The sequence below is a fragment of the Hyperolius riggenbachi genome, chromosome 5 (genome assembly GCF_040937935.1).
Source record: "Hyperolius riggenbachi isolate aHypRig1 chromosome 5, aHypRig1.pri, whole genome shotgun sequence".
NCBI lineage: Eukaryota > Metazoa > Chordata > Amphibia > Anura > Hyperoliidae > Hyperolius > Hyperolius riggenbachi.
The window spans coordinates 239,027,736-239,049,962 of record NC_090650.1 but is presented as its reverse complement, the minus strand read 5'-3'; positions in this window follow the sequence as shown (position 1 = coordinate 239,049,962).

The window sequence follows — 22,227 nt, the reverse complement described above, 5'->3', positions numbered from 1 at the left end:
CCATATTGAGAGGGCATGTTGGTGACTCAGAGCAGCAGTAGGGCAGCACAAGTTGTCAATACACTGGCACCGAGAAACTGCTCCAGTATGCTACTTGTGACTCTGCATATTGGATAGGTTGCCTAATATGTAGGGCACATCTTGCTACCTTTACTGGGGGTACCGACCTAATACTGGAGCACATCTGTTTATCTATACTGGGGAGGGCGCTACTTAAAGAGGAACTTCAGCCTAAACAAACATACTGTCATTAAGTTATATTACTTATGTTAATTAAAATAGATAGGTAATATAATCTCTTACCCACCCTGTTGTAAAAGAACAGGCAAAGGTTTGATTTCATGAGGGCAGCCATCTTTTTCGTTGAAAAGAGGTGACAGGAAGCATGCGCCACAGTTCCAACTGTCCTGTGTCCTGATCACCCCTCCCAGTTGCTAGGCAATGAGAACAGCAACATCAGAAACCCCATCATGCTTTGCACAGTATTAGGGGGAAAATGCCCAGGCAGTTTTCTTTGATTGGGTGGAACTTAGCTTTTGTGCAGCCAAAAATGAGGCTTGAATAAGAAAAACAAAGTTCTGATGCTGTGAAACTGTTAAAGAAACACCAAGCCTTTTCAGTGCTGCAGAGTAGATTTTTAGTCTGGAGGTTCACTTCAATACAGGGAGTACATCCGGCTACCTATACAGGGGTACCTACTTTAATACTGGGGGTACATATGGCTGCCTATATTAGAGGAAACCTACCTAATATTGGGGGCACAACTGACTACCTATACTGAAGGGAGGGCCTACCTTAACACTGGGTGCACCTCTGGCTACCTATACTGGGGGCACATTTGGCTACTTATACTGGGTGGAGGGGCCCTACCAAATATTGGGGGCAGATCTGACTACCTATAATGGGGAAAAACTACCTAATGCTGTGGCACATCTAGCTACCCATATTGGATTTATGGGAACTACCTAATACTGGGGGCACATCTGGCTACATATATTGGGGGACCTACTTAGTACTGCAGGCACATATGGCTACCTATTCTGGGTCACATCTGGCTATCTATAATGGAGAGGGGCTCTAACTAATACTGGGGGTACATCTGGCTACTTATACAGGGGTACCTACTTAATACTGGAGACACATACTGTATGGCTAACTATACTGGGGGACCTACCTCATACTGGGGGCATATCTGACTACCTATACTGGGTTAAGGGGACTACATAATACTGGTGGCACATCTGGCTACCTATACTGGGGGGGGGGGGTACTTAATAGTGCGGGAAAATCTGCTACCTATACTGTGGCAGACACAATAAGGCATGGGGTGCAATTTGGGGTCTCTGCCTCTGGTGCTGGAGAATCTTGCCATGGCGATGCGATGGGGTGCTGTAACGATTGTGGAATATCTCCGTGGTCAGCACACAGGATGTGCGCTGACACTGCGGAAATCCTCCACAAACGCCTGAATAACAGAACCCAGCTGTGGTGCAATGCACCTGTAGAGGGGAATTCCCACCAGCAGATGGAGCTGTGGAGTGCAGAGGAATAAACCCTCTGCACTGCCACAGATGCCAGATAGGAATTGTACGAGGGGAAGCAATATAGGGCAAGATAGCCCCTAGTGAAAGAGAGTGAGCACAGAGACAGAACATATGTATGTCCACCAATCTAGTTGCCACCTAGCGACGGTGAACACACAACAGTGAAGACCAAGTGGGAAAGCAATCGCAAGAAATGGCGATTGCTAACAGCGACACAAGACTGAGTAAAGAGCATAGACGAAGTAAGAAAGACACAGCAAACAATAACGCCAAAGAAAATAACAAACGCACTATCTAAACGCGGTCGCTGCATGAGAAGCGCAACAGCGACAAAACACGTTAATGGCGTGGTCTCCGCATGAAAAGCGCAACAGAGACAAAACACGCAACCCTAACTAATACAAGAAACACAAACAAACAAATAACAGAAACGCTTGCTAATCAGTTGCCTTACTTCAGGCAACAGCAAGCGTTTGGTCTGGACAAACAGACAACAGGAACAAGTCAGATAGGATCCACTGCTCTTCCGCAAGAGTGAGTGCGATCCGTACACAGGAACAGGACTGAAAGAATCCACTGCTCTTCCGCAAGAGCGAGTGCGATCCGCACAACAAGACAGACAGAAGGAGTAACCAGCAGCAACCACAGCTGAGGTTAAACTCCAAGACAGAATACAGAGAGAGATCCACCGCCTCTAACGCTAGGGCGAGTGCGATCCAAACAGACAAAGCGATTTTCTGTCAGCCACCGCTGGCGACAGAACAATCGCAATGGAAAGACTAAACGATTCACTACCGCCAACCGCTGGCGACAGTGCAATCGCAAGGACAAGACAAGACAGAATAGGCAGTACAAATATAACACAAACCTGACTGCACTAAATAGGAATGCAAGGAGCACTCCCAAAGGGTAACTACTCTAAGCTAAAAATAATAGCCTACAATGAGCAGAGGGCTGAGACTCCAGGTAAGTTAGCAGGAACAAACCTTCATGACCAGCAGGGAATTCTGGGAGGAAATGGTATTTATACTGCAAGCCATCAAAGGAAGCAGCTAAGCAATTTGCATGACAAGTGGATGCAAATTCCTCACCAGAACAGCAGCTCTGAAACTCGCAGAGTGAAGACAGGTCTCTTTTCCAGAGACCTGCAGCACTCAGACCTAAAAAATGGTCAAAAAGCTGTCTGCCTGCGCAGACAGCAGAGCAGATCATTACAGGTACAATTTGGAATCTCTGCCTCTGGTGTTGGAGAATCTTGTCCTGGCTCTGGAAAGCAGCTCTTAAATTGGTCATACTCAATGTGTAGACCACGGGAACCTAACCAAAAGTTCCTCTTGGTTGGTACTACAACCTTCAAAAACTTTCACAAATTTTTCATGGATATCAAATAGATGCTGGAGAAATTGTAATAGGACAGGAACTCTTTTCCACATTTGATGCAGCTGCGTACTGTATATATTTACTCACTAGGGGTACAGATCTTCTCCTTTATTTCTCAAGTAATAACAGAGGATATTCCTTCATTGGCAATGGTATAATTTAGTCTTAACGCCGATGGGCGTGGCCGCGGCGGCAGCCCCAGGACCGCCTAACGCCAATTGGCGTAAAGTCCTGGGGCTCTGTTTCGCAGGAGTTTGCGCGCAGGCTGCGCAAGCATCTCCTGCTTGGGGCGCGGAGCTCCGCCCCGCCTTCAGTTTCCGAGCGGCTATTGCCGCTCGGGAGCTTAATAGACAGCGTGATCGCCCTCTATTTGCATGTACAGCGCTGCGATCGGCTGCAGCGCTGTACTGGGGACAGCGGTGTCACACGGCTGTCCCCCTGGGGGACAAGAGAGTGATCGGCTCTCATAGGCAGAAGCCTACGACAGCCGATTGCCATAATTGGCTGGCTGTGGGGAGGGAGGGGGGAGGGAGGGGAGGGAGGGGACATTTTTAAAGAAACAGCTTTAAAAAAAAAAAAGCTAACAAAAATATTTATTTTAAAAAAAAATAAACATGGGGGGAGCGATCAGACAACACCAACAGAGAGCTCTGTTGGTGGGGAGAAAAGGGGGGGGGGAATCACTTGTGTGATGTAGCCTTAAAGCTGCAGTGGGCTATTTTACTAAAAATAGCCTAGTTACTAGGGGGTTTAGCACTGTGGTCCTCAAGAGGTTAAGGGACCCTGAACAGAAGAAAAAATACCAAACTGAACTTTACCTGGGGCTTTCTCCAGCATCCTGTAACCCATGAGGTCCCTCGGCGTCGACTGGGCTCCCTCCATTCTAAAGTTGGTGGCTCCAACTTAGTATGCAACTACACCGGGGGTCATGTGAAACTGCGCATGCATGGCCTGTCTGCATGCCTATCTTGCTCATGCACCCGTCACCTTGAGCATTCTGCACAAGTGCAGTTCTCAAAAGAATGATCTCAAGGTGAGGAGCGCACGACCGAGACAGGTGTGTGGATGGGCCATGCATTTGCAGTTGCGCACCACTCCCAGTGAAGTTGCACACTAACGCAGCAGCGAATGGTAGAACGGAGGGAGCCCAGAGGATGCCGTGGGACCTCACGCTATGGAGGGCCCCTGGTAAGTTCAGTTTGGCATTCTCTTCTTCTGTTCAGGGTCTCTTTAATTTCAAATTATTGTTGGAATATATCATTATGTCAATCAAAATGGCCATTTCCAAACTTTGGACATATCTGTGTGCACCACAACTTCAGTTAAGTTTTCACCTTGTTTATTTTAGTCATTCCATAAGCATACATTGACCTTGTTATTATGTTAAAAACCTTGTGAGAGAAACTATGGCAATCTCTAAACTGTTCCTTTTTTCACTTTGTTACCTTTGTGCATTTTTAACATTCTGTTCCAGATGCTATATTGTTGGAAAAAAAATGTAAATGATATTCACTTACACAATTGAACAGATTTGATGCTAAAATTGTACTTTGAAGCACTAATTTAAACATGTTTTCAAACATTCAAAATGTAGAACCCCAAAATAACACTTGCTGAAAACCCAGGTTTTACAAGAGGTTGTACTTGTAAAAAAAAAAGTATTGAAGAAGGGCAAAACTTAACAAAGACACAAAAAGTGTCCTTGACTGAGGACAGGAGGATGCTTTGATTACATTATTTGCATTCTTTTTATGTTAACACAGCAATAGAGTAAACTAAAATGTTGAAATAAAGCTAATATATGTATGTACATTTGTTTAATGTAAGACTAAGGAAGCAGGAGGAAATAAACTATATATAAAAGTACAAATTTTATTAATGACCAAAATACAAACACACATATATGTAAATCTATTTAAAATTGACCAGAACACACAGGTGGGCCACCATGTCTAGGCCAGATGGAAAAATGTAGGGGATCCCCTAAAAAAATATTGATAGTGCGCAATCCATCAAATATCTTAATGCAAAAAAGGGGGAAGCGACTCCTAGCAGGTGACATTGAAACAAAAGACCTTGGAGAGAAATATATCATTGGTTTTAAAGGCCAAGTGTCCAGGACCTAAATGGAAAAAGACATCCTAGTAGAAAGCACAGGTGTATCAGATACTGGCTGTGTTGCTGCAATGTTTCATTGGTTTTAAGGGCCAAGTGTCCAGGACCTAAATGGAAAAAGATATCCTAGTAGAAAAAGCACAGGTGTATCAGATTCCGGCTGTGTTGCTATAATATTTCCAGTGATTTGCAGGATCAAAAGGTTGAATAACGGCTGATAGAGAGATTCAATCCATCACAATAGGTGGTCTTACTGCATATGTTATCACAAAATAATTGATGTGCAGGTCCACAGGTCAGGCAAGCTGTCTCATTTATGAGCTATAACAATGGCCAGGTGCACAGAGGTAGATTGATAGGCACACACTGTATGTGGCAAGCACTTCGGGCTAGTAAACAAAAAAATTTATATTCACAGCAAGCCTGACACATCCGCAAGCCCCAGGAGCAACAAGCAATTCACCAGAGTTAGTGCCCCAATCAGAAGCACATTCTGAGACAGATTCACAGGCAAGTGTTTAAACCACAGACATATGCAGGTACAGATGGTGTGATATTAAAGTTGATATAGTTCATTCATGGAACAGTCCGCCAGGGTCATCCCTTCAGCAGCATCAACTTGATATAGACAAACTCAAAGTTCCAGCAAACAACAGCATATAGCAGCATATAGGTGCATCCTAGGAAGCTGTTTCAATGATCATATGGTAAACAGTGGTTACTCCATAGGAGGCTGTTTTCAAGTCACCAGTAGAAATGCATATCATTGAGGTATACTCATCTGAGTAGCTGCTCACTGCAAAGTACATCCACAGGAGCCCATGTGCTGCCACCACAAGTGTGTCTGGTCACAAAGAGAGCCTTAGAGGCCAACCGGTTTCACTGGTGAGATTACCAGCATCATCAGGGCAGGCTCAGAAGTTTTGCTGCCTGTGGGAGAGAGGAGCCGGCCTAAAATGGCACTGGGCGGCCAGAGGATGCTACCACGCCCCCCATGACCACTCCCACCCCACCATCACAGGATGCAGGTGGTGAGTGAGAGGTGGAGGCAGAGGCGTGATGCATCCAATTCTCCGCATGTACGCACGGCGTTCCCCCCGAGTCCGCATGCGGTGATGCGGATCAAAGGATGGAACGCATATATGCGTACAAGTGCACGCACAGCGTTTCCTTCGCGTCCGCAACCGCCAAGCGGATCAGGTAGGAGGGAACGCGTATATGCGTACGACTGTACGCGACCCACAGAGACCCCCAACAGGGCTGCTATGGAAATGCGGCCGACGCAAAAGGGCTCCCGGATCGCTGAGGGGCACGGACTATCAAGACCCCACCCCCTGATCGATGGTAAGGAGAAAGGGCGGCCCGGCTGTCCCGCAGGCGGGGCCCCGGGTCCCCTGGGCCGCCCAGTCGCCATCACCACCGGAGCGCCACCATAGCCGCGGCCAAGTGTGCCCAGGGGCAACAGGAAACGGGGCAGGGGGGGGAGGGGAGGGCCACGGGGGGAGGAGGACAGGGAAGGCCCACAGGCAGGCCACGGGCCAGCAGGCATTAGCCCAATATATGGTCCATGTCAAGCCAAAGACTGGGCCGACCCCGAGCACCCCCCCAGGGCACATCGATACCCCACCAACCCCACCCCACATCCAGGACCACCAGCAAGTGCGGCGCGCCGGGGGGGCCATAGCTACCACCTCCCACAGGATCAGCAAAGTCATCGAAAAAAGTTACATATTGAAAAAAACATAATATAATAATGCAAAAATATTTCCATTAATAATAAATCCCTAATAGCTATATATAATTAAGTAATCATAAGCAAAAAAATAGAATACGAAAGTAAAATGAAATAATAATAAATAAACTGTTGTCCTGCCGATAGGGGACCAAACGAGAGGAGACCAAGGACAAAGTGGAGCAACTGGGGGCCACGCCAACCCACCAACCACCATCAAGGAAGTGTCAAAGATCATATCTAAATTAGATGGCATAAAAGGTTTTAAATCAAAGAAATATATAAGGGTCGGGAAAAGACCCGGTTCGGGCGCAAAAAGGCCGCCAGCTTAAGCACAGCAAAAGGAAAATATAATGTTTCATCCTTAGAAATTGAACAAAAATAATAATGAAAAATAGAGAACATATGGCCATGAGCCAGAGCACTGCTGTCACGGAAATGGGGCGAAATCAATACCTTCATTAAGGCCCGGTGTCCGAAAGGCCTTAAGTTTGTAAATCCAGAAGGCCTCACATTGGAGGAGTCTCCCGTCCCAGTCCCCTCCCCGTGGGTCCCGGTGTACCCTATCCAAGCCAAAGAATCGAATTTTCCTGGGGTTACCCCCCTGGCAAATTGCGAAGTGTCGGGCTACAGGTGTCTGGTGTCCCTCCTGGATACCATAAGTGTGTTCATAAATACGTCTGTTAAGGGATCTGCCAGTCTTGCCCACATAAAAGGCCCCACAGGGGCAGAGGAGGAGATAAATTATCCCCTCCGTCTCACAGTTAACATAATGTCTGGTAGTTAATACAACGTCTCTCATCACAAGGGGGCACTGTTTACCGACATAGATGTACCTGCATTGGTTACAGGAATGACATGGGTAAGTGCCCAGAACTGTGCAATTACATAATTTGGTTTTGCCTCTACCTGAGTAGTGGCTGCGTGTCAAGGTATCACCTATGGTGGTGGCCCGCCTGTAGGTAACAGAGGGCTCCCTCGGAACAAAGGGGGCAACACGCTGGTCGCCCGTGAGCACATACCAATGTTTCTGAAGTAGGGCGCGGACCTGAAAGTGATGATCATTGTATTTGGTAATGAAGGAAAGACCCCTATCTAGTTCATTTCGAGACTTTTGTCCCGATGATTGATTGTATAGGAGAGTAGATCTAGGGGTATCGCAAGCTCGATGATAGGCTTTCTTTAGGTATTTTTTGGGATAACCGCGAGCGCGAGAAACAAAGGGGGCACCCACAAACACAAAGAGAAAAAGGACAAACAGGGGCCACAGACCAAGCAGGGCAAATCTCACTAGGGGGATCACAGGGGATTTCTTTGGAGACGATGCAAAAGCAAATTATCAATATCTCAGACTTTGAATTAAATGAACATCATATTACCGTGCTCAGTCTTGGATTGGGCTTTTCAATTACAGCTGATCTGGATAAGTTTGAGTTGGTCAAGGATCTTCACTTATTTTGCAGACGTGTGGCTTTGAAAATACGCTATGCAAATACATCTGGAGAGGATCATTTCTCTCCAATGGTCAATAATACTCAGGATCAGCAGATCCTTAGAGATCTTATGGATCTACAGGCATTCTCCAGTGTCCCCCCTGATCCACCAAGTCCCTCTGTCTCAGGAGACTCTGTGATTGAACGACCCAATACAATGAAACTTAGACCTAAATCTAAATTCTTCCCAGCCTTGTCCTCGATATCAAGCTTACAGGTATTTGCACAATCTGTAATGAAGGATTTGGAACTTTTGCCCACAGGCAGGGGTTGCCCTTCTAACCTCACCCCTGATCAACGTAGGGCGTTACAGGACTTATCCTCAACCCCAGATTTGGTGGTCAAACCCTCGGACAAGGGGGGCAATGTGGTTGTCATGAGTACATGCCAATATGAACGGATGTGTTACAACATTTTGAACAATACTGAGTGGTATGAGAGGGTCTCGGCGTCGAGGATGCAAGCAAGCCATCAAAACTTTCAGGATATATTGGGAGATGCCTTGTCGATAGGCATTATTTCAAAAAGGATTTATCGTTTCTTGTGGAATCCCAATCCTAGAATTCCAACTTTTTATGCCCTCCCAAAGACACATAAGTCCACTACAGACCCCCCTGGACGCCCCATTATATCGGGGTGTGCCTCTTTGACTGAAAATGCAAGTCGATATGTGGATGCGCATTTACAGCCCCATGTGAGGGCATTACCTTCTTACGTACGTGATACGACTCATCTACTTACCATTTTAGATGATATTAGCATCCCTACTGGTGCCTGGCTTGTCACCCTTGACGTCGAGGCCCTCTATTCCAGTATCCCTCACACTGAGGGACTTGAGACGATCAGATCGGTTTTGACGACCCTTCCCATTGATGCCATTCCTCATAATATGTTTTTATTAAGGCTATTGGAGTTTATTCTCAAGAACAATTATTTTTTGTTTGACTCCTCCCATTTCCTCCAGGTGCAGGGCACAGGGATGGGGACCACCTGTGCCCCGTCCTATGCATGCCTGTACCTGGGGGAATGGGAACGATGTATTTTTTCAGATGCGAACCTGAGTGATCTTTTGGGGCATGTACTTACCTGGAATCGTTATATCGATGATATATTTTTAATCTGGACAGGAACACAACAACAGATGCTTGATCTGGTCAATTTGCTAAATAATAATGTTTTCAACCTCAAATTTACCATGACTATGGATACTCACAGTATCCCGTTTTTGGACATTATGATTTCTGTGAACGACCAGGGAGTATTACAGACGGATCTTTATAGAAAACCCACAGCAGCTAACTCCTTGCTTCATGCAAGAAGTTTTCATCCCACACACCAGATACGCAGTATTCCTGTCGGGCAATATTTGAGAGCCCGACGGAACTGCTCTGATGACAGGAACTTCCATGCCCAAGCTAATGATTTACAGCAACGATTTAGGCCTCGCGGTTATCCCAAAAAATACCTAAAGAAAGCCTATCATCGAGCTTGCGATACCCCTAGATCTACTCTCCTATACAATCAATCATCGGGACAAAAGTCTCGAAATGAACTAGATAGGGGTCTTTCCTTCATTACCAAATACAATGATCATCACTTTCAGGTCCGCGCCCTACTTCAGAAACATTGGCATGTGCTCACGGGCGACCAGCGTGTTGCCCCCTTTGTTCCGAGGGAGCCCTCTGTTACCTACAGGCGGGCCACCACCATAGGTGATACCTTGACACGCAGCCACTACTCAGGTAGAGGCAAAACCAAATTATGTAATTGCACAGTTCTGGGCACTTACCCATGTCATTCCTGTAACCAATGCAGGTACATCTATGTCGATAAACAGTGCCCCCTTGTGATGAGAGACGTTGTATTAACTACCAGACATTATGTTAACTGTGAGACGGAGGGGATAATTTATCTCCTCCTCTGCCCCTGTGGGGCCTTTTATGTGGGCAAGACTGGCAGAAACCTTAACAGACGTATTTATGAACACACTTATGGTATCCAGGAGGGACACCAGACACCTGTAGCCCGACACTTCGCAATTTGCCAGGGGGGTAACCCCAGGAAAATTCGATTCTTTGGCTTGGATAGGGTACACCGGGACCCACGGGGAGGGGACTGGGACGGGAGACTCCTCCAATGTGAGGCCTTCTGGATTTACAAACTTAAGGCCTTTCGGACACCGGGCCTTAATGAAGGTATTGATTTCGCCCCATTTCTGTGACAGCAGTGCTCTGGCTCATGGCCATATGTTCTCTATTTTTCATTATTATTTTTGTTCAATTTCTAAGGATGAATCTTCATATTTTCCTTTTGCTGTGCTTAAGCTGGCGGCCTTTTTGCGCCCGAACCGGGTCTTTTCCCGACCCTTATATATTTCTTTGATTTAAAACCTTTTATGCCATCTAATTTAGATATGATCTTTGACACTTCCTTGATGGTGGTTGGTGGGTTGGCGTGGCCCCCCATTGCTCCACTTTGTCCTGGTCTCCTCTCGTTTGGTCCCCTATCGACAGGACAACAGTTTATTTATTATTATTTCATTTTACTTTCGTATTCTATTTTTTTGCTTATGATTACTTAATTATATATAGCTATTAGGGATTTATTATTAATGGAAATATTTTTGCATTATTATATTATGTTTTTTTCAATATGTAACTTTTTTCGATGACTTTGCTGATCCTGTGGGAGGTGGTAGCTATGGCCCCCCCGGCGCGCCGCACTTGCTGGTGGTCCAGTCTTTGGCTTGACATGGACCATATATTGGGCTAATGCCTAGTGGCCCGTGGCCTGCCTGTGGGCCTTCCCTGTCCTCCTCCCCCCATGGCCCTCCCCTCCCCCCCCTGCCCCGTTTCCTGTTGCCCCTGGGCACACTTGGCCGCGGCTATGGTGGCGCTCCGGTGGTGATGGCGACTGGGCGGCCCAGGGGCCCCGCCTGCGGGACAGCCGGGCCGCCCTTTCTCCTTACCATCGATCAGGGGGTGGGGTCTTGATAGTCCGTGCCCCTCAGCGATCCCGGAGCCCTTTTGCGTCGGCCGCATTTCCATAGCGGCCCTGTTGGGGGTCTCTGTGGGTCGCGTACAGTCGTACGCATATACGCGTTCCCTCCTACCTGATCCACTTGGCGGTTGCGGACGCGAAGGAAACGCTGTGCGTGCACTTGTACGCATATATGCGTTCCCTCCTTTGATCCGCATCACCGCATGCAGACGCGGGGGGAACGCCGTGCGTACATGCGGAGAATTGGATGCATCACGCCTCTGCCTCCACCTCTCACTCACCACCTGCATCCTGTGATGGTGGGGTGGGAGTGGTCATGGGGGGGCGTGGTAGCATCCTCTGGCCGCCCAGTGCCATTTTAGGCCGGCTCCTCTCTCCCACAGGCAGCAAAACTTCTGAGCCTGCCTTGATGATGCTGGTAATCTCACCAGTGAAACCGGTTGGCCTCTAAGGCTCTCTTTGTGACCAGACACACTTGTGGTGGCAGCACATGGGCTCCTGTGGATGTACTTTGCAGTGAGCAGCTACTCAGATGAGTATACCTTAATGATATGCATTTCTACTGGTGACTTGAAAACAGCCTCCTATGGAGTAACCACTGTTTACCATATGATCATTGAAACAGCTTCCTAGGATGCACCTATATGCTGCTATATGCTGTTGTTTGCTGGAACTTTGAGTTTGTCTATATCAAGTTGATGCTGCTGAAGGGATGACCCTGGCGGACTGTTCCATGAATGAACTATATCAACTTTAATATCACACCATCTGTACCTGCATATGTCTGTGGTTTAAACACTTGCCTGTGAATCTGTCTCAGAATGTGCTTCTGATTGGGGCACTAACTCTGGTGAATTGCTTGTTGCTCCTGGGGCTTGCGGATGTGTCAGGCTTGCTGTGAATATAAATTTTTTTGTTTACTAGCCCGAAGTGCTTGCCACATACAGTGTGTGCCTATCAATCTACCTCTGTGCACCTGGCCATTGTTATAGCTCATAAATGAGACAGCTTGCCTGACCTGTGGACCTGCACATCAATTATTTTGTGATAACATATGCAGTAAGACCACCTATTGTGATGGATTGGATCTCTCTATCAGCCGTTATTCAGCCTTTTGATCCTGCAAATCACTGGAAATATTATAGCAACACAGCCGGAATCTGATACACCTGTGCTTTTTCTACTAGGATGTCTTTTTCCATTTAGGTCCTGGGCACTTGGCCCTTAAAACCAACGAAACATTGCAGCAACACAGCCAGTATCTGATACACCTGTGCTTTTCTACTAGGATGTCTTTTTCCATTTAGGTCCTGGACACTTGGCCCTTAAAACCAATGAAACATTGCAGCAACACAGCCAGTATCTGATACACCTGTGCTTTCTACTAGGATGTCTTTTTCCATTTAGGCCCTGGACACTTGGCCTTTAAAACCAATGATATATTTCTTTCCAAGGTCTTTTGTTTCAATGTCACCTGCTAGGAGTCGCTTCCCCCTTTTTTGCATTAAGATATTTGATGGATTGCACACTATCAATATTTTTTTTAGGGGATCCCCTACATTTTTCCATCTGGCCTAGACATGGTGGCCCACCTGTGTGTTCTGGTCAATTTTAAATAGATTTACATATATGTGTGTTTGTATTTTGGTCATTAATAAAATTTGTACTTTTATATATAATTTATTTCCTCCTGCTTCCTTAGTCTTACATTGATCATATTGAGAAGTCTCAGACTTGTGGAGGATTATCTGTGATAGGAATTTTTAGGACCCATTTGTCTAAATTGTACATTTGTTTATTTAATATTTTATTTAATTGATTTAATGCAGCAAAACACAGACTTCCCTCAGTTCCCTATGTCCTTGTGCTACACTATGTCCCTGAGTTGAACTTAACAGCCAAACTGCACTTATATGTAGATAAATGACAAACACTGCTTGAAAACGCAGAAATTTGCATAGTTTTTTAACTCCTGTTATTCCCAAGCTGCCTGGTTCAGCAATCCTTAGCGTGAGCAAATATGGAAATATGACTTCATAGTCTTTACGTTGGAGCAAGTAAGATTGAACCTTTTATAAAGTAGACTTTAAAATAAGTATTTTCAATGCTCTGCATTATCTATTAGACTTTCATGTGAGAGCTACGGAAATGAGGAAAGCTGAGGCTAGGTATTCTAGCCTACCAAGCAAAAATATTAGCTATCACTAAGAATTTTTATCTTGCCCTGTTAATGAATCTCTGACTAAAGTTAAAGCTCCTTAAGGACACGAGTCTCAGAAGTCCAAATGTGGAATAAAATCAATGGACATTAGTTTGAGGCACGGGATATTCTCATAAGGTGTTGGCAGGTTAAACCTAATTGTAAATTGACACACAGTCTTGTTTGCCCCGTCGGCTGTCTAAATTGTATGGGAACATATGGTTTAAATTATTTAAATTATTTTAAGTAGATTGATTTATTCTTCAGATACATTATTTTCTCCATGCAATTAACTACCGTATATACTCGCATATAAGCCGACCCCCCAACTTTTACCTATAAAAACAGGGAAAAATGATTGACCCCCATATAAGCCGGGGGTAGGAAATGCTGGATTGGTGCAGGCCGCGTGATCCCCCCAGTGTGTCCCAGTATAGCTAGTATAGTGCCCAGTATGGGTAGGTAGTGCCTCAGTATAGCTAATATAGTGCCCAGTATGGGTAGGTAGTGCCCCAGTATAGCTAGTAAAGTGCCCAGTATAGCTAGTATAGTGCCCAGTATAGCCAGTATAGTGCCCAGTATAGCTAGTAAACTGCCCAGTATAGCCAGTAAAGTGTCCAGTATAGCAAGTATAGTGCCCAGTTTAGCCAGTATAGTGCCCAGTTTAGCCAGTTTTTAGCCAGTATAATGCCCAATATAGCCAGTAAAGTGTCCAGTATAGCAAGTATAGTGCCCAGTTTAGCCAGTATAGTGCCCAGTTTAGCCAGTATAATGCCCAGTATAGCCAGTAAAGTGTCCAGTATAGCAAGTATAGTGCCCAGTTTAGCCAGTATAGTGCCCAGTTTAGCCAGTATAGTGCCCAGTATAGCTAGTAAACTGCCCAGTATAGCCAGTAAAGTGTCCAGTATAGCAAGTATAGTGCCCAGTTTAGCCAGTATAGTGCCCAGTTTAGCCAGTATAATGCCCAGTATAGCCAGTAAAGTGTCCAGTTTAGCCAGTATAGTGCCCAGTTTAGCCAGTATAGTGCCCAGTTTAGCCAGTATAATGCCCAGTATAGCTAGTAAACTGCCCAGTATAGCTAGTAAACTGCCCAGTATAGCCAGTAAAGTGTCCAGTTTAGCCAGTATAGTGCCCAGTTTAGCCAGTATAGTGCCCAGTTTAGCCAGTATAATGCCCAGTATAGCTAGTAAACTGCCCAGTATAGCCAGTAAAGTGTCCAGTTTAGCCAGTATAGTGCCCAGTTTAGCCAGTATAGTGCCCAGTTTAGCCAGTATAATGCCCAGTATAGCCAGTAAACTGCCCAGTATAGCCAGTAAAGTGTCCAGTTTAGCCAGTATAGTGCCCAGTTTAGCCAGATCCCCCGTCCGCTCGCCGCCCGCCCGCAGCTCCCTTCGCGGCCGCCGCTGCTATTACCTCTTCAGCCGGCGGCCGTTTCCTCTACTGCGGGTGCCCCTCTCGCTCTGCTCGCCGTGTATCACAGCAGCGCGCCCGGCGCTGCTGCTGTGACGAGGCAGGAGAGAGCGGATACCAGGGGAACCGCTCTCTCCTGCCTCGTCACAGCAGCAGACTCGCATACAAGCCGACCCCCCAACTTTTGACCCCCTTTTTGGGGGTCAAAAATTCGGCTTGTATGCGAGTATATACGGTATATAGTGCATATATTTGCAGTGATTCAATAATTGAGACAGCAGGTGCTATGATAATGGGAATGTGCTACATACTGTCATATCACAATTACACAGTTAAATGGCTTGACGTGAAATGTTTGGAAATAGCTCTTATGTTTTCATTTTTTCTTCATTATGTGTGTGTATATATATATATATATATATATATATATATATATATATATATATATATATTATATATATATATATATACTGTATATACTTTCCAGACAGAAAGGAGGATTAGGATCCTTCTTATAGGGACTGGCAGCCACTGATGCCCAGCACTCCCCCTGTTCTCCTCCATCCCGCTGCTTTGCTAGGTAAATGCCCACCTCGGCAGCCTCTTCTAGGTCAGCTGGATCATGCATTAGTGAGCAAGAGCTGGAGCAGCTGCACATGTCCTGCATTGCACGCCGGCAACCAGGAGCACTTTGAGCATACGCATGATGTCACAACTAAATTAAATCATGTGCAGAGTGCTCCCGGCCTTGGGGCACAATGTAGGACGCGTACAGCAAGGCCAGCACCTCTGCACTATTGCCTTACCCAGCCGACCCATACATGATTGCCTCCCCCATTCAGCTCAGGTATCCTTTAAGCTTCTCAGTCCTTTATGTGTTTTTGTTGTAAAATTAAATTGATGCAACATGAGCAAAGTGTGGAGCAATGACATTCTTTAGCCAGTGGAGTAAGTGATACATGTAGAGCTCACTTGCTGTTTGTGCTCTCTACATAGGGAAGAGTAAGAACACAACAATGCAGTGATGGCTGGAAGGGGTGTGACATATACCAAAGCATGCTGACACTGTATGAGTATACTATATGAGAAAAGGAAGAGAGTCACACAGATAATAGCTGTGGGAGGTGGCATCTGAGATGTGGTGTGGATGTGGCGAGAAAGTGCATTGGTCACTTCTGAATGTGGACCATGAGGTCCACATGTTTAATTCAGCCCCCTACAGGTGCAGAGACATTAACCACTTGAGGACCACAGTCTTTTCGCCCCTTAAGGACCAGAGCCTTTTTCTCCATTCAGGCCACTGCAGCTTTCACGGTTTATTGCTCGCTCATACAACCTACCACCTAAATGAATTTTACCTCCTTTTCTTGTCACTAATACAGCTTTCTTTTGGTGCTATTTGATTGCTGCTGCGAGTTTTACTTTTTATTATATTCATCAAAAAAGACATGAATTTTGTCAAAAAAATGACTTTTTTAACTTTCTGTGCTGACATTTTTCAAATAAAGTAAAATTTCCTATACATTTGAGCGCGAAAGTTATTCTGCTACATGTCTTTGATTAAAAAAAAAACATTCAGTGTATATTTATTGGATTGGGTAAAAGTTATAGCGTTTACAAACTATGGTGCCAAAAGTGAATTTTTCCATTTTCAAGCATCTCTAACTTTTCTGCGCACCTGTCAGGTTTCATGAGGGGCTAAAATTCCAGGATAGTACAAATACCCCCCAAATGACCCCATTTTGGAAAGAAGACATCCCAAAGTATTCAGTGAGAGGCATGGTGAGTTCATAGAAGATTTTATTTTTCGTCACAAGTTAGCGGAAAATGACACTTTGTGACAAAAAAAAAAAAAGTTTCCATTTCTTCTAACTTGCGACAAAAAAAAAATGAAATCTGCCACGGACTCACTATGCTCCTCTCTGAATACCTTGAAGTGTCTACTTTCCAAAATGGGGTAATTTGTGGGGTGTGTTCGCTGTCCTGACTCCTGGCATTTTGGGGGGTGCCTAATTGTAAGCACCCCTGTAAAGCCTAAAGATGCCTATTGGACTTTGGGCCCCTTAGCGCAGTTAGGCTGCAAAAAAGTGCCACACATGTGGTATTGCCGTACTCAGGAGAAGTAGTATAATGTGTTTTGGGGTGTATTTACACATACCCATGTTGGGTGGGAGAAATATCTCCGTAAATTTTTTAATTTTTTTTACACACAATTGTCTATTTATAGAGATATTTCTCCCACTCAGCATGGGTATGTGTAAAAATACACCCCAAAACACATTATACTACTTCTCCTGAGTACGGCGATACCACATGTGTGGCACTTTTTTGCACCCTAACTGCGCTAAGGGGCCCAAAGTCCAATGAGTACCTTTAGGATTTCACAGGTCATTTTGAGAAATTTGGTTTCAAGACTACTCCTCACGGTTTAGGGCCCCTAAAATGCCAGGACAGTATAGGAACCCCACAAATGACCCCATTTTAGAAAGAAGACACCCCAAGGTATTCCGTTAGGAGTATGGTGAGTTCATAGAAGATTTTTTTTTGTCACAAGTTAGCGGAAATTGATTTTAATTGTTTTTTTTTCACAAAGTGTCATTTTCCGCTAACTTGTGACAAAAAATAAAATCTTCTATGAACTCACCATACTCCTAACGGAATACCTTGGGGTGTCTTCTTTCTAAAATGGGGTCATTTGTGGGGTTCCTATACTGCCCTGGCATTTTAGGGGCCCTAAACCGTGAGGAGTAGTCTTGAAACCAAAGGTCGCAAAATGACCTGTGAAATCCTAAAGGTACTCATTGGACTTTGGGCCCCTTAGCGCAGTTAGGGTGCAAAAAAGTGCCACACATGTGGTATCGCCGTACTCAGGAGAAGTAGTATAATGTGTTTTGTGGTGTATTTTTACACATACAGATGCTGGGTGGGAGAAATATCTCTGTAAATGACAATTATTTGATTTTTTTTTACACACAATTGTCCATTTACAGAGAGATTTCTCCCACCCAGCATGGGTATGTATAAAAATACACCCCAAAACACATTAAACTACTTCTTCTGAGTACGGCGATACCACATGTGTGACACTTTTTTGCAACCTAGGTGCGCTAAGGGGCCTCACATCCTATTCACAGGTCATTTTGAGGCATTTGGATTCTAGACTACTCCTCACGGTTTAGGGCCCCTAAAATGCCAGGGCAGTATAGGAACCCCACAAGTGACCCCATTTTAGAAAGAAGACACCCCAAGGTATTCTGTTAGGAGTATGGTGAGTTCATAGAAGATTTTTTTTTTGTCACAAGTTGGCGGAAAATGACACTTTGTGAAAAAAAACAGTACATATCAATTTCCGCTAACTTGTGACAAAAAATAAAATCTTCTATGAACTCATCATACACCTAAAAGAATACCTTGGGGTGTCTTCTTTCTAAAATGGGGTTACTTGTGGGGTTCCTATACTGCCCTGGCATTTTAGGGGCCCTAAACCGTGAGGAGTAGTCTTGAACCCAAATGTCTCAAAATGACCTGTGAAATCCTAAAGGTACTCATTGGACTTTGGGCCCCTTAGCACAGTTAGGCTGCAAAAAAGTGTCACACATGTGGTATCGCCGTACTCAGAAGAAGTAGTATAATGTGTTTTGTGGTGTATTTTTACATATACCCATGCTGGGTGGGAGAAATATCTCTGTAAATGACACATTTTTGATTTTTTTTACACACAATTGTCTATTTACAGAGAGATTTCTCCCACCCAGCATGGGTATGTGTAAAAATACACCCCAAAACACATTATACTACTTCTCCTGAGTATGGCGATACCACATGTGTGACACTTTTTTGCAGCCTAGGTGCGCTAAGGGGCCCAACGTCCTATTCACAGGTCATTTTGAGGCATTTGTTTTCTAGACTACTCCTCACGGTTTAGGGCCCCTAAAATGCTAGGGCAGTATTGTAACCCTACAAGTGACCCCATTTTAGAAAGAAGACACCCCAAGGTATTCCGTTAGGGGTATGGTGAGTTCATAGAAGATTTTATTTTTTGTCACAAGTTAGTGAAAAATGACACTTTGTGAAAAAACAATAACAATCCAATTTCCGCTAACTTTTGACAAAAAATAAAATCTTCTATGAACTCATCATACACCTAACAGAATACCTTGGGGTGTCTTTTTTTTAAAATGGGGTCACTTGTGGGGTTCCTATACTGCCCTGGCATTTTACGGGCCCAAAACTGTGAGCAGTCTGGAAACCAAATTTCTCAAAAGGACTGTTCAGGGGTATAAGCATCTGCAAATTTTGATGACAGGTGGTCTATGAGGGGGCAAATTTTGTGGAACCGGTCATAAGCAGGGTGGCCTCTTAGATGACAGGATGTATTGGGCCTGATCTGATGGATAGGAGTGCTAGGGGGGGTGACAGGAGGTGATTGATGGGTGTCTCAGGGGGCGGTTAGAGGGGAAAATAGATGCAATCAATGCACTGGGGAGGTGATCGGAGGGGGTCTGAGGGGGATCTGAGGGTTTGGCCGAGTGATCAGGAGCCCACACGGGGCAAATTAGGGCCTGATCTGATGGGTAGGTGTGCTAGGGGGTGACAGGAGGTGATTGATGGGTGTCTCAAGGTGTGATTAGAGGGGGGAAATAGATGCAAGCAATGCACTGGCGAGATGATCAGGGCTGGGGTCTGAGGGCGTTCTGAGGTGTGGGCGGGTGATTGGGTGCCCTAGGGGCAGATTAGGGTCTAATCTGATGGGTAACAGTGACAGGTGGTGATAGGGGGTGATTGATGGGTGATTGATGGGTAATTAGTGGGTGTTTAGAGGAGAGAAGAGATGTAAACACTGCACTTGGGAGGTGATCTGATGTCGGACCTGCGGGCGATCTATTGGTGTGGGTGGGTGATCAGATTGCCCGCAAGGGGCAGGTTAGGGGCTGATTGATGGGTGGCAGTGACAAGGGGTGATTGATGGGTGGCAGTGACAGGGGGTGATTGATGGGTGGCAGTGACAGGGGGTGATTGATGGGTGATTGACAGGTGATCAGTGGGTTATTACAGGGAATAACAGATGTAAATATTGCACTGGCGAATTGATAAGGGGGGGTCTGAGGGCAATCTGAACATGTGGGCGGGTGATTGGGTGCCCGCAAGGGGCAGATTAGGGTCTAATCTGATGGGTAACAGTGACAGGTGGTGATAGGGGGTGATTGATGGGTAATTAGTGGGTGTTTAGAGGAGAGAAGAGATGTAAACACTGCACTTGGGAGGTGATCTGATGTCGGACCTGCAGGCGATCTATTGGTGTGGGTGGGTGATCAGATTGCCCGCAAGGGGCAGGTTAGGAGCTGATTGATGGGTGGCAGTGACAGGGGGTGATTGATGGGTGGCAGTGACAGGGGGTGATTGATGGGTGATTGACAGGTGATCAGTGGGTTATTACAGGGAATAACAGATGTAAATATTGCACTGGCGAATTGATAAGGGGGGGTCTGAGGGCAATCTGAGCGTGTGGGCGGGTGATTGGGTGCCCGCAAGGGGCAGATTAGGGTCTAATCTGATGGGTAACAGTGACAGGTGGTGATAGGGGGTGATTGATGTGTGATTGATGGGTAATTAGTGGGTGTTTAGAGGAGAGAAGAGATGTAAACACTGCACTTGGGAGGTGATCTGATGTCGGATCTGCGGGCGATCTATTGGTGTGGGTGGGTGATCAGATTGCCCGGAAGGGGCAGGTTAGGGGCTGATTGATGGGTGGCAGTGACAGGGGGTGATTGACGGGTGATTGACAGGTGATTGACAGGTGATCAGGGGGGATAGATGCATACAGTACACGGGGGGGGGGCCTGGGGAGAATCTGAGGGGTGGGGGGGTGATCAGGAGGGAGTAGGGGCAGATTAGGGACTAAAAAAAAATAGCGTTGACAGATAGTGACAGGAAGTGATTGATGGGTGATTAGGGGGGTGACTGGGTGCAAACAGTGGTCTGGGGGGTGGGCAGGGGGGTCTGAGGGGTGCTGTGGGTGATCTTGGGCAGGGGGGGGGGAATCAGTGTGCTTGGGTGCAGACTAGGGTGGCTGCAGCCTGCCCTGGTGGTCCCTCGGACACTGGAACCACCAGGGCAGGAGGCAGACAGTATAATAGGCTTTGTATACATTATAAAGCCTATTATACATTGTTTCAGCGGCGATCCGGGTGCTAGTAACCCGCTGGCGCTTCCGAACGGCCGGCGGGTTACAGCGAACGGGGGCGGAGCCAGTCCCCGGCGGCTGATCGCGTCACCAATGACGCGATCGCTGCATAGCCACTCGCGCAGCCGCCCCCGCCGATGGGCGTATTGCGGTCGTTTGGGCCCGGACTTTGCCGCCGCCCATCGGCTGGGGGCGGTCCTTAAGTGGTTAAGCATCCTTTCACACATGTATTCCAGCTGCAGATTTCTGCTACTAGTATTTGCTTCAGTGAATGTGATTGTGATTCACTGAGATTTTAATGTCAAGGTTGGTTATCTTTGTGGATGAGTGGAATGTTTATTGTGTGATACATCAAGAAAATTAAAGGTTGGATGCCAGCAAATTTAAATCCTCTTATGTTTCATCACTGTTAAAAAAAACTATGTATGTTTCCCACTCCCTCTCCATAAAACAGAACACACTGCCTGTGCAGTAGAAAGTCTGTACAACAATTACTCTACTCTGTTACCCAAAATAATCACTAACATTTATTTTCAGTGACAACTATTGAAAGTGTATAAAGAGTTGTATTCATTGTACCCTTAGTTATATATTTATTTGTTCTTATTTTCTTAGGGTTTCAAAAGGCTTGTTATTGCTGATTAATGCTTGGCAGTGTCTTTGAAATGCTGGGAGGAAGGAATGGGATGGGACAATGGCCTCAATTCTGGTAGGGTTACCAAACATATTACCTCATGTGAGGTAATTTACCTCATGAGGTAACGACATTTAGCAATTCTGGTAGGTTTTAGTCATGTTTTACCTCATAAGGTAAATTATGAGGTAATTCATGAGGTAATTTGCATTAATTTTACCGAAAATAGCTATTCTCAAGGAAATTACGGGGCATGTTAGCTCATAATTTACCGATCAGTTTAAGACCTGCCTGTACCTTAAGGTAGAGTCAATTTGTATGCATTTTGCAGTTTTTAGTGGAGTTCCTATTCAGGCTGTGTAATAGAAAAGAATAGTAGAAATAAAACTCCAAATATTCACACATTTTTTTTCCAATATAAGGGATGCCTATAAATATACTTTTCATATATTTTGCTATATAATTAAATACTTCTTCCCCCTCAAAAAAAAAAAAAAAAAACATCTTCCAAAGACTATCCTAACTCATGGAAGGC